Raw genomic sequence first — 13,292 nt, 5'->3', positions numbered from 1 at the left:
CGTACAGGTGTAATTATTGCAGAGTCAGGTCACTGGAGGCCACCTCCACAAATGAGAACCAACCTTCTGAGAGCTAAGCTAAAGTAGTCGGAACAATACTAGAATTTGAAGAGTATGATTTCATGAGAATGAAATCCACAACTTTTCACCTACAACAGTACTGGAGGAACCAGCGACTTCAGAGTATGAAGCCAGGATTGCCAGGGTGTTCTTGGATTTCTGGCATTGGGAAAAGAAAAGACACAGGAGAATCAACACAAGTTTTAGATCTGTGTTTGAAAAATATTCAAGCCTGTTGGATGTCTTGATTTTTTTTTCCCCCTCCCTGTTCACTGTGGTAATTTAGAAATGGCTTTAACCTCAATAAAATTGTGATTTGTAGAATCTAGTTAAAGCCTCTCCTGGCTTTATAAACTAATCATTCCCATTATAATCTTGAAATCTGGGGTGATGTCTTTCATTATTTTTGAACAGTGTCTTGCACTTTGTGTGGTCATTAGGAGTTAAGAGAAGAAACATTATTAGCATAATAGAAGTAATTATGTTCTTTTTGGGTCAGTAATTATATTTGTTGTTGTATTTTTTTTTTTTTTTTTAAAGCTGAGCCAAAATATGGTTTTCTGTTGGATTTCTATGGGAAGCTTGCCTTCCTTGGCATCCCAGAAGATGTTGGATCTAGAGAGTACGTGCTCTTTTGGGGAGGTGGGGCTCTTCCACTAATTGGTGAAATTATGCTGCAGAAATCCAGAAGGGTCAGCGCAACCACTGGGAAGCCCCTTGGAGAATCTGGCCCATTCTCTCTGTACTGCTGAAAACTGTCTAGCTTTTCAGTTCAACTTTTATCATTTGTATTCAACAGATACAGAAAAGAGACCTCCGTGATGAAGTAGATGTAGTTAAAAATGAATAGTTCAGATTTGGGAAGGGATGTGAATTATCATAACTTGAGAAACTGTGACTGATGTGTGAAGATTATTTCAAAACAATGTCCAATGTATCCCTCAGATATGTGTTTGAGTGTATGTTGCATTTGTTGTTAATTTACGAGAATATACTAGTAGAATGTTTCGTAGGTTAACTATTAACATTGTAGCTCTTGAGCAGTGGTTCTCAACTAGGGGTGGTTTTGCTTCCCAGGGCACTTTGGCAATGTCTAGAGACGATTTGGCAGTCACACCCAGGGGTGGGGAGGGGCATGCTACCAGCATCTCCTGGAGAGAGGTCGAACTGCAGCTAAACATCTCATGATGCACAGGACAGCCCCCTAACAAAGAATTATCTGGCCCTAAATGCCAACAGTACTGTTGTTGAGAAGTCCTGCTCTCGAGTTTGCATGCTATCTGAACCTCTTAACCTGACACCTAAGGTTTTCTCTAGGCCATCTGCCTTCTGCAGGTTTTGGTTTTAACCTACCCCTTGGTTTTAACCTACCCATCTCCTCAGCCAACAGAGGTATCCACCCTGTATGACTTCCTTCTATATCTCATTCCATGGATTGTCCATTAATATGTAAGCACATATAAGCATATAGATATAAATACACAAGTCGTGGCATACTGTACAAACTTATCTGTACCTTGCGTTTTTCACTTAGCAATATAGACTGTATATCAGTGCACATAAAGCTGTCTCATTCAGTCTTACAGGTGTGTAATACTTCATTGTGTGGGTGAACCATAATTCATTTAACCACTATCCTATGAATATCCTTATATACCCATCAGTTTACCTTTGTGTGAGAACCTTTGTATGTTTACTGGTTTGTTTTTTTTAAATAGCCTTTCTTTCCCCCTGTTTCTGGACCTTCATGTGTTTCTTGGGCCCCATCTCTGATTCTCCCCTTCCTTTCAAGACTTGGCTTCAGGTGCTATTGCTGTTTCCTGAAAAGCTCAGAGTTGTCCCATACTTTCATTTCCTTCATCTCTTGGCAATTCATCCTTTTGGAATTTGTTCACTTGCTGCTCTTTAATTTTTCACACCTTTATTTGATTTTTCTAATTAGACTATAAGCACTTCTAGGCAGGAACTATGTCCTGCACATCTCTGTGGCCCCCAGAATACCTCCTAGTGCAGGTCTATCAGGAGTTCGTTGAACGAGTGAATGAATTCCCTCTTAAATGCGAGTGTTTCAGGCTCTCAAATCATCTCAAATTAAGATATTGAATGTCATTGGGTTATATTTAGTTTTTAAACCCAGTATTTGGCATAATCAAAAACTTCTTTTATTCCTGTGAAACCAACTTGGTTCTAAATGAGCTTTGGTCTCTTAACGGAGACTATTTTCCCTTCTCCCCTCCCCTCCCCCAACCCCCTTCCAAAAATTGTTTTTAAAAGTCTCCCGTCAGGTGAGTTGTGTATGAATGTGGGTTTTAAAATATACTGGAGGCCTACCTTAGGAGATGTTAAATCTGTAGCACGCGTACTGTTCTAGGGCATTAGAAAATTAACTTTCCAGATGGTGGTTTAGGGTTCTCAGGGGCGTAGTTTATTTTTCACATCTCATGATTTGTGAAATTGTAACCATTAATTTTACATGGTTCTTAGGCAGTCTGGGGCATTTACAGAGAAGGAGTTAGTGTGGGAGAGTCTGAAAGAGAAGAGACTTTGGAGCCACACAGACCTGGGCTCAAGTGCCAGCTCTGGCCGCACTTACTTGCTTCATCACCTTGGATGGAGCCCTTCCTCTGGGGCCTCAGTTTTTGTGTGGTGCTAAGAGGCACATGGGATCAGGCGAAGGGTGACCATAGCCCTACCTCCGCTGCTCCATGAATACTCTGCCTAAGTAAAGTGCTCTGCACGTAAAGTCCTCACCTCCTCAGATACAATCTTGCAATACAGTCTAGCAAGCTGGCCGCTTAACCACTCCGTAAGAAGGGTTGGAACCCCGTCCCCACTTGTTGCCCTCTACTCCCTTCCATTTTGCCACCTCGGAGGCCCCTTCTATATAGAAATTCTGGTGCTGCCACTGCCCACTTTCCTCATCTGTATCACACCTGCCTTTTTCTGGCCTTTTGTGAGGATTGGCAATATCTGTGTACAAAGCTTATGGAATAGTCCCTAACATATGGCAAGCATTAGTTCAATAGTGCTATGTTTGGACGATTCTGTTATTATATACTTGATTTTACAATCATTGGTGGAACCCAGCATTCCTTTTGTGGACTTGAGGTGTTGTCAGCTGGATGTGTCGTATTCCATTGCCTCGATGGTTCTCAAATTCTGTAACTCCAAGATGATCCTGCCTGTTGAACAAATGTCACCGTCCCCACCTATTCTTTCTTGTTATTGTAAAATGCAACCACTTTCACTAGGATTAGTGAAGGAAATGGTGGTGCTTTTAGTGAAATATCAGTAAGTGATAGCCAGGCTTTATAAACGAGGATGAGTGATGACTTACAGCGACAGGTTCTGGTGTTAGCACTATTACCAAACGCCTTTGATCCAACCTGAAGGGACCTGTCCTTTGAGAGTTCTAAGTCTGTTAGGGGAAGGAAAGAGTGACCGATAAAAGTAATCTGTGAGTTGTGGAAGCCATTTTTAGCATTTAAATGAAGTCTAGATACCACCTCCAGGCTGCTAGAATTAAGAAAGCAAAGCAGCTCTTGATGTGTAAACAGGATAAAACAATGTAGTGCGTACCTTCCCTGCGGGAGAGTTGTGTGGGCTGGTGGAGAGAGCCCGAGACTGAGAATGTGGAAGTCACCGTCCACTTGATTGATGGTGAGGTCTCGGGCAAATAATTAATTTCCTCTCAAGCCCCGGTTTCTCCTGTGTATAAATGGAGGGGATCGGTGACGATTGCTCCCACCTTCCAGCTCTGAAAACCACTGGCTCTTTCAGTCAACACAGTCTAAGAAATTGAGAATGGATTCTGCTTCCAAAATAGTAGCTTAGGTAAGTGGTTTGTTTTCATGTATTTCACCTGAGGGCAAATCTGATGGAAAAAACGAGAATCAGGACTTGTAGTTCCTTGAGGCTTTGGCTCATTCTGCTTTGTATCATCTCAAGTGTCAGGCTTCTGTCCTTGAGTCAGTATTTTTACCACATTATGCTAATGTTTTTTCTCTTTGGTTCTGTTGCCATGCATCCATTTGAAAGACTTTTTAGAATTTCTGGCTCTCCCAGTAATCTTGTGCTGTTTTTTTTTTTTTTTAACCCAAACTCGAGCTCTTTGTATTTTATGCTCTTTATATGTGCACATCTTCCTTTTCAAAAACGTCACTTTTAGGTATAGTTCGAATGTGAGATGGTATCTCATTGGTGAAGACGTTATTTTTAGCTAACTCCAGGTAAAGTTTACTGAATGACTTGGAACCACACTTTTACATTTTGATAATAAAAAAAGGCTGGGTCCTGCTCTGTCAGCAAACTTAAAATCAGGTAGAAGGGATACTCATGAACAAATATAAGAAAATGTCATACGTGTATTAATAGAGGTGTATATACAAGGCAAGAAAGGAGTACAAAGGGTGAGTAGTCCGAGGTAAGTAGAGATGGTTAAGGAAGGCTTTTTACAAAGGAAGTAAAGCCTCAGTAGGTGTTAAAAGGTGAATGCGTGTTTTCTAAGTGGCTGAACTAGTGTTGAAATGAAGAAGAGAATTACATGATGCAAAGGGATTTCCCGACCCCGTGATATATTCAGAGAAACACAAGTAGTGTTGTCACAGCATTTTGTGTGTGTGTGTGTGTGTGTGTGTGTGTGTGTGTGTGTGCACGCGCGCACACGTGTATTGGGGAGTTCGAGGAGGTGAATGGTGGCAGTTGAAGCTGGAGGTGTGGGCCCGTTCTTGAAAGAACCTCACAGACAGTGGATAAACACTGGAAAGTTTTAAGCAGTTGAGTGACATGGTCAGATTTGTATTGCACTGGCAGTGGGCCAGATAGATTGGAGGGCGCCAAAATTGAAGGCGGAGAGGAATCAATTAGGGAAGGGGTGTTTTAGAGAAGCTGTGAAAGCCCTAAGGCAAACACAGGTATGAAAGTAGAGAAGGAGAAGAAAGGATGGCATTTGAGACCCACATAATATTGAAGCCACTTGGCATTTGTGTGGATGTTTGCAGTGTGAGAGAGAGGAAGGGGTGGTGAGGATAGCTTTGGGAATTAGGTGGTTTGTTATGCCACTATTTGAGAAAGGTATAGCTGGAGGGCGAGTGGGTTTTGCGTGGAAACCGAGCAGTGGACTTTTGGTGTGTTAACTTGGAGGTTATGGGGGACCTAGATGTGGAAAGGTGAAGACGGAGATTGGGAATTGTTGGTGTGGGAGGAGAACAGGAGAAAAAAAGAACGATGATGGAATTGCCGGTGGTACAGGGAACCACTGTGCTTTCGAGCATTGGTGCAGGTGGGAGCTGGGGGGTTGAGGAGCGCTCAAAGTATAAGGAAGTTGAGATGATGCCTGTAGATGGTGGTTGCACGTACACTGATGGAATCTTAGGCATACTGCCTTCATTAGAATACAGTCTTATGCCTTCTCTTGCAGACAGTATACCTTGTTGCTGTGGTTGTTTGCCGTTATTTATTTTCATATTTTGTCTTTATGTCTTTACTTTTATTGGTTTCAAAGTCTGCCCTGCTCCTAATCTGTGGTTAAATTTCTGTATACCTCCCATTGTAGAATATGTGATTTTTCCAAAGGTGATATAGTTTTAAAATATTTAGAACATTTTTTTTTCTTTTCTCTTGAAGTCTTTCCTTGAGTCCTAATTATTGTTTCTTGGCCACCATTAGCTTTGTTTTTCCTATTCTCAAATTATACCCTGTCATTTGGTTATCTGTGTGTTGTATCTTTTATATATCCTTTGATTTAACGGGAGATCACAGCTCTGGTTTGCCTCTTAATAGAAAAATACGGTTCTGTAGAAAATAATGAAGTTGCAATTAAAGGTCTCAGAGTCTGCCTACACAGACTTATAGGAGTGCTTTGTTAATTTCACTACATGCTTTATTGGCTGAAGGACAGACAGAGTTTCTTTTCATAAAATAACAACTATCTAAAAGTGCCTTGGGAATGATAAGTACCAGGGGGAAATGTGAAATTTCCATTTTTCATCTTCTGGCATCTGATAAGGAATGTAACCATACATCCTGGCCAGAATCTGCCTTCGAGGTGACTCTTCAGACTGGAAGGAGATAAGATCTGACCCATGTGGTGGTGCCTGGGTGGGGGTGATGGTGGTGGAGATGGGCTGCCTACACTACTGAAAATATAAATAATGGAAGAGAATTGAGTGATGTCTGGGAAGGACATCTAGGAACTGAAATTATTGGCAAATTTTGAGAATCGGAACAGGACCTGAGAATTAAATTGGAAAGTGAAGGATTCCTTGTTACTTAGAAAAGAATTTAAGGTTACGATAATGAAGATTATCAACAGACATTTTTAGAATGAGATCCGGAAGAATTGGCCGCTCAAGGTTAGGAGCATATTGTTACCATTTGTAATTTATCAGAGGGTAGAGAGACTGGCAGGCACTTTGTCCTTTCTTTAATTACTGTAAATCTTAAACAACTGCACTGTGCTTCTTTAGTTAATGCCCACTTAATAATATTCATGTAGCATACTAGGGTGTCTGTAGATTGTTTTTATAGTCAGTGGACCTTCTGATGTTGACTGCAGAATTTTGGGTATTTTGTGTTTGTTTGTTTGCTCGCTTGTTCGTGTATTTATTTATTTAATTTTGGAGCATGAGAGGGGGAGGGGGCAGAGAGAGAAAGAGAAAGGGAATCCCAAGCAGGCTCCATGTTCAGCATGGCAGACTCTGACACAGGACTCCATCCCACAGCCCTAGGATCATGGGCTGAGCTGAAATCAAGAGTTGGACGCTCAACTGACTGAGCCACCCAGGCACCCCTGTTTTGTGTATTTTCGTGGTAGAGGATCCATAGCTTTTGACTGACTATTCAAAGACATACCTGACTCCACAGGGGTTTAAGCTTGATCTTACCACACGTGCAATGCTCTGCTAGATGCTGCTCTCTTGGAAAATACACGATTGGAAAGGAGCAGAGTCTTCCCATTCATGGCAGTAACTAAAGATGAAAAATGAAGTTGTTAGAATGATTTCACCAGTGAAACCATCTGGGCCCGTAGTTCTCTCTTTCAGCAGGTTTTTTCTGGTAGTGCATTCAGTTTCTTAAATACGTGTCTGACTCTAGATTTTCCGTTTCATCTTGTGTCAGTTTTGGTAGGTGGTTCTGATAGTTGCACAATTTACAGTTGTAGTCGTATACTTAATCTTTACAGCGTCTTCGCAAAGGTGTGTACTCATAAAAGATCACCAGCACTTGTACAAATTCCATGGTTAACACAATTGTCTGCAGCACCTACAATATATGAGTTAATTTGGTCTTCACAACAACCCTGTGAGATCGATAGTAATATTATGTATATTATTGTATAGATGATGTGAAGGAAGTAGAGAGAGGCTGTGGAACTTTCCCAGAGCTACTCACCTGGGGAACAGGCAGGGCGGATTTGAATCCAGGCTGTTTGGCTCCAGAGACCATACTCTTAACTGCTGTGCCTAATGCTTTCCTGGAATCATCCTTTACTATAGGAATGAGGACTAAACCCCCAAGATTGGACTCCTGCCTCTGAACTGTGTCCTTTTCCTTGAGCTCTTCTAAATAAATAGGTAATAAGGGTTTTGAATAGCCTTTCCCTGAATCTTGCTGCTCCTCACAAGGCCAAACCAAATAGGAGGCTTCAGGATTAAATGTTCATTGTTGCTTAAGAAACAGCTTCCCTCTCCCGCTCTCTCCCCTCACCACTTCACTACCCCGCCTTTGTGTTATTCTTGAATTAAGAGTGCTTCTCAACCTTGTTTTCTCCGCTCTCCCCCTCCCTTCCAGTATGGGAGAGTGAACGATGATTGGGAGGTGAAGAGGAGCTCAGGAGGAGGGCTGTGTAGTTCAGGACTCTCTTCTGTTCCACCCAAAGTACAGTTCTTGAGATGATCCTATCTCCTGAGTTCATGTGCTCCCCCCGTATCTCTTTTGTCTGTCCCACCATTAGAAGCAGGCAAGCTCTACCAGCAGTCAAGGCATCCTTGCGTTACTTGCTTAGCTTGAATTTGGAGCAAGGGAGTTAGATGATGGGAACATCCCTCCGTCTCCATGATGGTCCCCAATCGGCGCTTACACGGGTAGTCTCCTTTTTGTTGCCCTTGCTAGGTGAGTCCTGCCACTTAGACGAGTCTTCACCTTTTTAAGCGTGTGATGTTATAAGGTTGTTATGATGTCTTTATCGCTGTCATTAGTCGTGATACCACCTCTACCACCCCTGTTAGACTCCCCTTTTTCTTTAGATGGTTTAATCAGTTTTTCTAGCTAGCTACAGTGAATCTTGAGAGGCTGAAAGCTTTTTTTTTTTTTTATAAGTCTCTGTAAGGTAGCTTTCCATATCTTTTCTCTGTTGACTTAAAATTTTAATTTTTCATGGGAAGTTTCATCTCCAGGTCTTTTTTTTTTTTTTTTGAAGACCCTGTAAATCTGCATGTGCCTGTGTGGTTAGAATTAGATATACATGCATATGTATACAGCCCTTAGTTTACCTGAATAAGATTTTTCCTGATACACTTGCATATTCATGTCTATACTATATTAATAATTTACCATTTCTCTCCAGGAGACATTCTCTCTTAAGGAATCTGACAGGGATTTTAATGGGTTTAGTTTTAATTTAAATGTACAAAGGAGTGGGTTTTTACTCAGGAAACAACTGAGCTACTCATGATTGCTATTTGCTTCATTTACAAGCTGTATCCTTCTGGCTTGACTGCTTTACAGATTGTTCAGAGTTTTCAATATACTTAAAATTGTTTGACAGCTGTGACTTGTCTAGCGCTGATGTATCCAATACTATCCTTTCTCTGTAACGAGAACGAGAACACTCCCTCTCTCTTTCTTTCCCCCTCCCCTGAAACTGGCTGCAGAATTGTGCAGGCTAAGTCACAGAAGTGCATTCAGGTTTTGGTTTCTCTTTTCTCCTACCTTTTAATTTAACCTTGAAAATGAAAATATGATTAGAGGTGTAAGGAATGCTTCTGGAAAAATCTACCGAGGAAAATAATGTGATAAAAAGGTTGGGAAATTGTTGCCTGTGGTTTCTATATAAGTAGGTCTTGGATAATTCTAGCACTTGCTGTTAGTTTATGTAGTTCAGCTGTCTCTCTACTGAGGACAGAAGTGAGAGAGGAAGGGACTTATTAACTGATTCTCTAAAGAGAAAGCTGGTTATACCCCAGTGATGCATTATGAGCAGGAAAAAACAGAGAAAATGAGTGTCCTCAATGTGGAATTCTCTGAGACGGTAATGCCTGAGGCAAGAATTTGGCAAGAAAACAACAAGCAGGTCATTTCCAGGAGGTAGCTGGCTTCTGACCAATATTAAAAGCCAAACTTGATCTGTAGGTGAAAACAAGAAGAAATACGCTATCCAGTGACTTCTGTGGAGGAAGTTGCCTCTGGAAAATGAGGATAAGATAAGGGACTCCTGGAGTTAAAATGCAGTTTCAGGAATGAATAGAGAGAGGTGGGGATTTGCTGAGCGGTGAAGGGAAAACTAGAAAGACCAGAGCCTCAGGCAGCTGCAGGTCCTGGGCAAGGAGCAGCATTGCCAGGAAGGCAGGGGTGACACGTGGAGGAGAGGATGTTTCGGATGTTTCAGGATAAAAATAGGACTGGTTATAACAATTTGGTGAGTTGGAAAGCAAGTTTATCTTTTAATAAAATGGATAAGCAAGCCATGTTGGAGTATATAATGTTTCTTCATTCTTCAGAGATGTAGGTATCAGACAGGGAGTGGGGGCTGGGCAGATAGTGTTAGGTACTTACTAAATGGGCTGCTTTGAAATACTGTGGAATTTCCTTTCCTGAAGAAGGTAAGGCCTTTATGAGAATAGGGTAGAACACTCTGGAATAATGCAGCCCTCTTCCTTTTGTGGGGACTTTTGGCCTTTTCTCTAGAAGTATTTGTTGAGTTTAGACAATAGAGAAGGTGCTAGAAAATTGAGTGTGTATTTGTGCTGTCCATCAGGTACAAACTGGGGAGCCTGTTGTGCCCTGTTCTGGAAAGTAGGAGGAGTAATTTGAGGGGTAAAATAATCAGAAGGCAATGATCTATAAATACACATTTAAAACGGAAGCTAACAGGGTTGGTGGGCAGTTCCTGTCCCGAGAGCCCTTTCTTGGTTTCTTTCTGAGGCACTTACACCCACACTCCAGCCTCCCCTCCAAGATGAGGCCAGCATGCCTCCGTGAGGCGGGTGAGGAACGGTTGTCTGCCTTGCCCTCCCTTGGTGGCTGATCTTACTCAATTCGTTATGAAGTTGTGTGGGTAAAGAGTGATGTTAATCTGTGATCATGTGTTCAGGTGCGTTTTTGTTTTCATAGCTCACCAGCTAGCTCAAGGTTTGTTTTACTAATGAAGGGTCACAGAGACCGAGAGACAAACCAGAATAAGGGACAGTGATAGCGTGGGCAGCTTCCTGTTTATTTTTAGTGATTTCAAGTAAGAACACATACTCAATAGCCGGAAACATACCTCAGAAGCCTCAAGTGCTTTGTGTGTTTTTAAAATTCAGGGTTTAATTTTTCTTTTAGCATTAGCTGATTTTGAACCGAGTGTCCAAAGCAGATGTTAGAATATAGGTGTCCTCAAAAAAGCCCCATGTTGTTACTGTTTTATTAACTTGTGCACTTTGGATTTTACAGAAACCACTTAATTTAGCAGTTTTAGTACTTTTCTAGGATTGAGGACCCAAAGTCCATGCACAGGAACACGTGGTAGAACCCTGCTGTTGCATGGCTGGCCTCTGTGTGGGGCGTGCGCACTCGACTGCAAGCGCCAGCCAGTACGAGGGCCTGCTCTGCGCTAGGACTGTTGCAGTGTTTACACCTCTATTTTTGGATTCTAAGATTTAATATCAACAGTCTTCACTTTTGGATCCACTGCTACATTTCCAGTTTTGGAGACAGTGTAATGTAGTTGTCTCTGTGTGTGAAATACCATTTCCCTGTGATGATTTTGTGCGGGGCTAACAGACTAGAGAGAATTAATTTAACATTACCATCACCACTTCAGCAGGTAAAAAGCTGCCTCTTATTTTGAGCAGAGTTTAGTCTCGAAATAGAAGCCTGATGGGAGTGGAGGGTTTCATGGTTGGAATTTGTGAGTAATAGGGGGAGAGGCGGGGATGGGTCTAGATTACGGAGGTCTTGGCAAGCCAAGTAAAGGAGGTTAGACTTAATCTTAGAGACTGCAAGCGGAGAGCTGCTAATAAGGTTTTTGAATGGGAGGTGAAATGTACATGATACTAGTTTCCTTTCTCCAGCCCCCACCTAGAAAGTCTGTACCCTTCTGCCAGCTCCTTTCAGGGGGTGTAAGGCTGGCAGATTTAACCCAGGATGGCTGATGGCAGAGGGCTGTTGTCCTACCGTAGTCAGATGGTGACAAAGAAAGAGGAAGTGGAGAGAATATATAAAGAACTCCCCATCCTCCTGTATTTTCTCCTGTGCTCGTCAAAGAAAACTTGAAACCAAAGAAAAAAGATTATCTATAGTTTCATTATTTAAATGCAATCAGTGTTCACATTTTAGCCAGTTTCCTCCTAGCCTGGTTTTTAAATGAGGCTTTCCCTTAAATTAAAAAAAAAAATCCAGATATACTTAACATCAACACAGATTTTAAGAACAGATCTTAGGCGGTGAATCTTCAATGAATTTAATAATTCTCTGTACTCATACAGCCATAACTCCGGATCTAGAACATGGCCATCACTCTGGAAAATCTCCTTGTGTTCCTTTCCTGTTTTTCTGTATTAAACATTTTTCCCCCTAAGGGGAAAAAAAAATAAATTATTTCATACTAATCTTGTTATACAATTACTTATGTTACTATATGTATAATTTGAACTAAATTTTTTTTTCTTCAGCATTGGGATATAAACATGCTTTCACGTAATTAACTAAATTTAAAAGCATCACTCTAATGGCTGCCATAATGTTCCATTATGGGGATATATGATTGTCTGCTTAACTATTTTGGGACACCAAAACTATTTCCAAATTTCCACTATTAAATATAATATCACCGTTAGCACCAAAGAGATATTGTGAAGGCATAAATCAAATGACCTGTTGATAAGCTGCGTAAAGCAGATAGATACAGGAGAGGAAGAGTTAAAGGAAATTCTAAAGGCTTAGACAGAATGAGGAAGGTGAGAAGAGAACTCTCTTCTAGAGGGAAGTGGAGGTCAGTGAGGATGAGATTGGTTTTGACCAGATTGAATTTGAGATCGAGGGAGATGTCAGAACTGCTCTGTATATAGCTGGAAAAAACAGAATTAAGGACATCCTAGTGCCTTGGAAACAGAAGTCATAGAAGAGGGGACAGAGAACTGAGTATTGAGAGAAGAGCATCATGCCATAAATTCAGCTTTGCTCTACCTTGAGTTCTAATGCTGACTTTTTTTTTTTTTTTTTTGGTAAGGAGTTGTGTTGTTCGTTGGGTGAAGTGATGACTTTGAGACATTCGTTTAACTTCTGTGTTCACAGTCTCAAGATCCAGAATGTGCTTTACTTTCTATTTTGCTTCACACTCAGACCTGTTAACATGGTTGGTGTTAATTCTGAGAAAGAGAACTGTAGTGGGAGTATCGCTTTTATCAGGTTGGCACAACGGCCATTTGGTTTTCTGGTGGTTCTGCTGGATTCTTTCCCACTAAAAGGGATTGACATGTTTGCATAAGAAAATTAAATTACTTGAATTAGTAGAAGCTACTGGAGAATGGAAGAAGTAATTTAATAGGAAATAATTGCTAACTTTTGAGTTAAATGGGGAGACTTGAATGCATGCATGTATTTATTTACTTTTACCCCCCGAGATCAGACAGATTACTGAAAAGAAATAAAACCCACAAAAACAAAGCAAAATGGAGAGGAGATCTCAGAGTCAGCATCTTGGGAACTAGCAAAGCACATGAACTGGTGGTCACTGCGTTGGCAGATGAGAAAAAGCGGAGCTGTAAGCAGCAGCAGGGAGAGTCTGGAAGTAGCCCACTCACACCACATTAACTGCGGGAAGCTTCAGAAAGATGCCTTTCTAAAAGTAAAGGTGCACAGAGGCCAGAAGAGGAGTCTTGGTGGAAAGTCTGTGTAAGCAGTAGTCAGAACTCCTGATCCCACCTCACTCCCCCCAAACCAGGCAGCGAAAAGACTGACGGTTTTCTCTCTGGAGAGGCTACACTGGAGGGAAGCTGGGCTGGTGGACATCAGGCACTGCTGACAACAGC

The 13,292-nt window shown here is 41.5% G+C and overlaps 1 protein-coding gene across 4 annotated transcripts in view; it reads left to right on the top strand.

Moving 5' to 3' along the window:
• The window catches only part of PPP2R5E (protein phosphatase 2 regulatory subunit B'epsilon), a 148,868-nt gene that overhangs the window by 81,639 nt on the left and 53,937 nt on the right, over nucleotides 1-13,292 (top strand). The gene's annotated exons all lie outside the window — the stretch shown is intronic.

This window comes from Prionailurus bengalensis, chromosome B3 (assembly GCF_016509475.1).
Source record: "Prionailurus bengalensis isolate Pbe53 chromosome B3, Fcat_Pben_1.1_paternal_pri, whole genome shotgun sequence".
Taxonomy (NCBI): Eukaryota; Metazoa; Chordata; class Mammalia; order Carnivora; family Felidae; genus Prionailurus; species Prionailurus bengalensis.
Note: the sequence above shows the minus strand (reverse complement) of the source record. Positions and strands in the feature narration are given on the sequence as shown.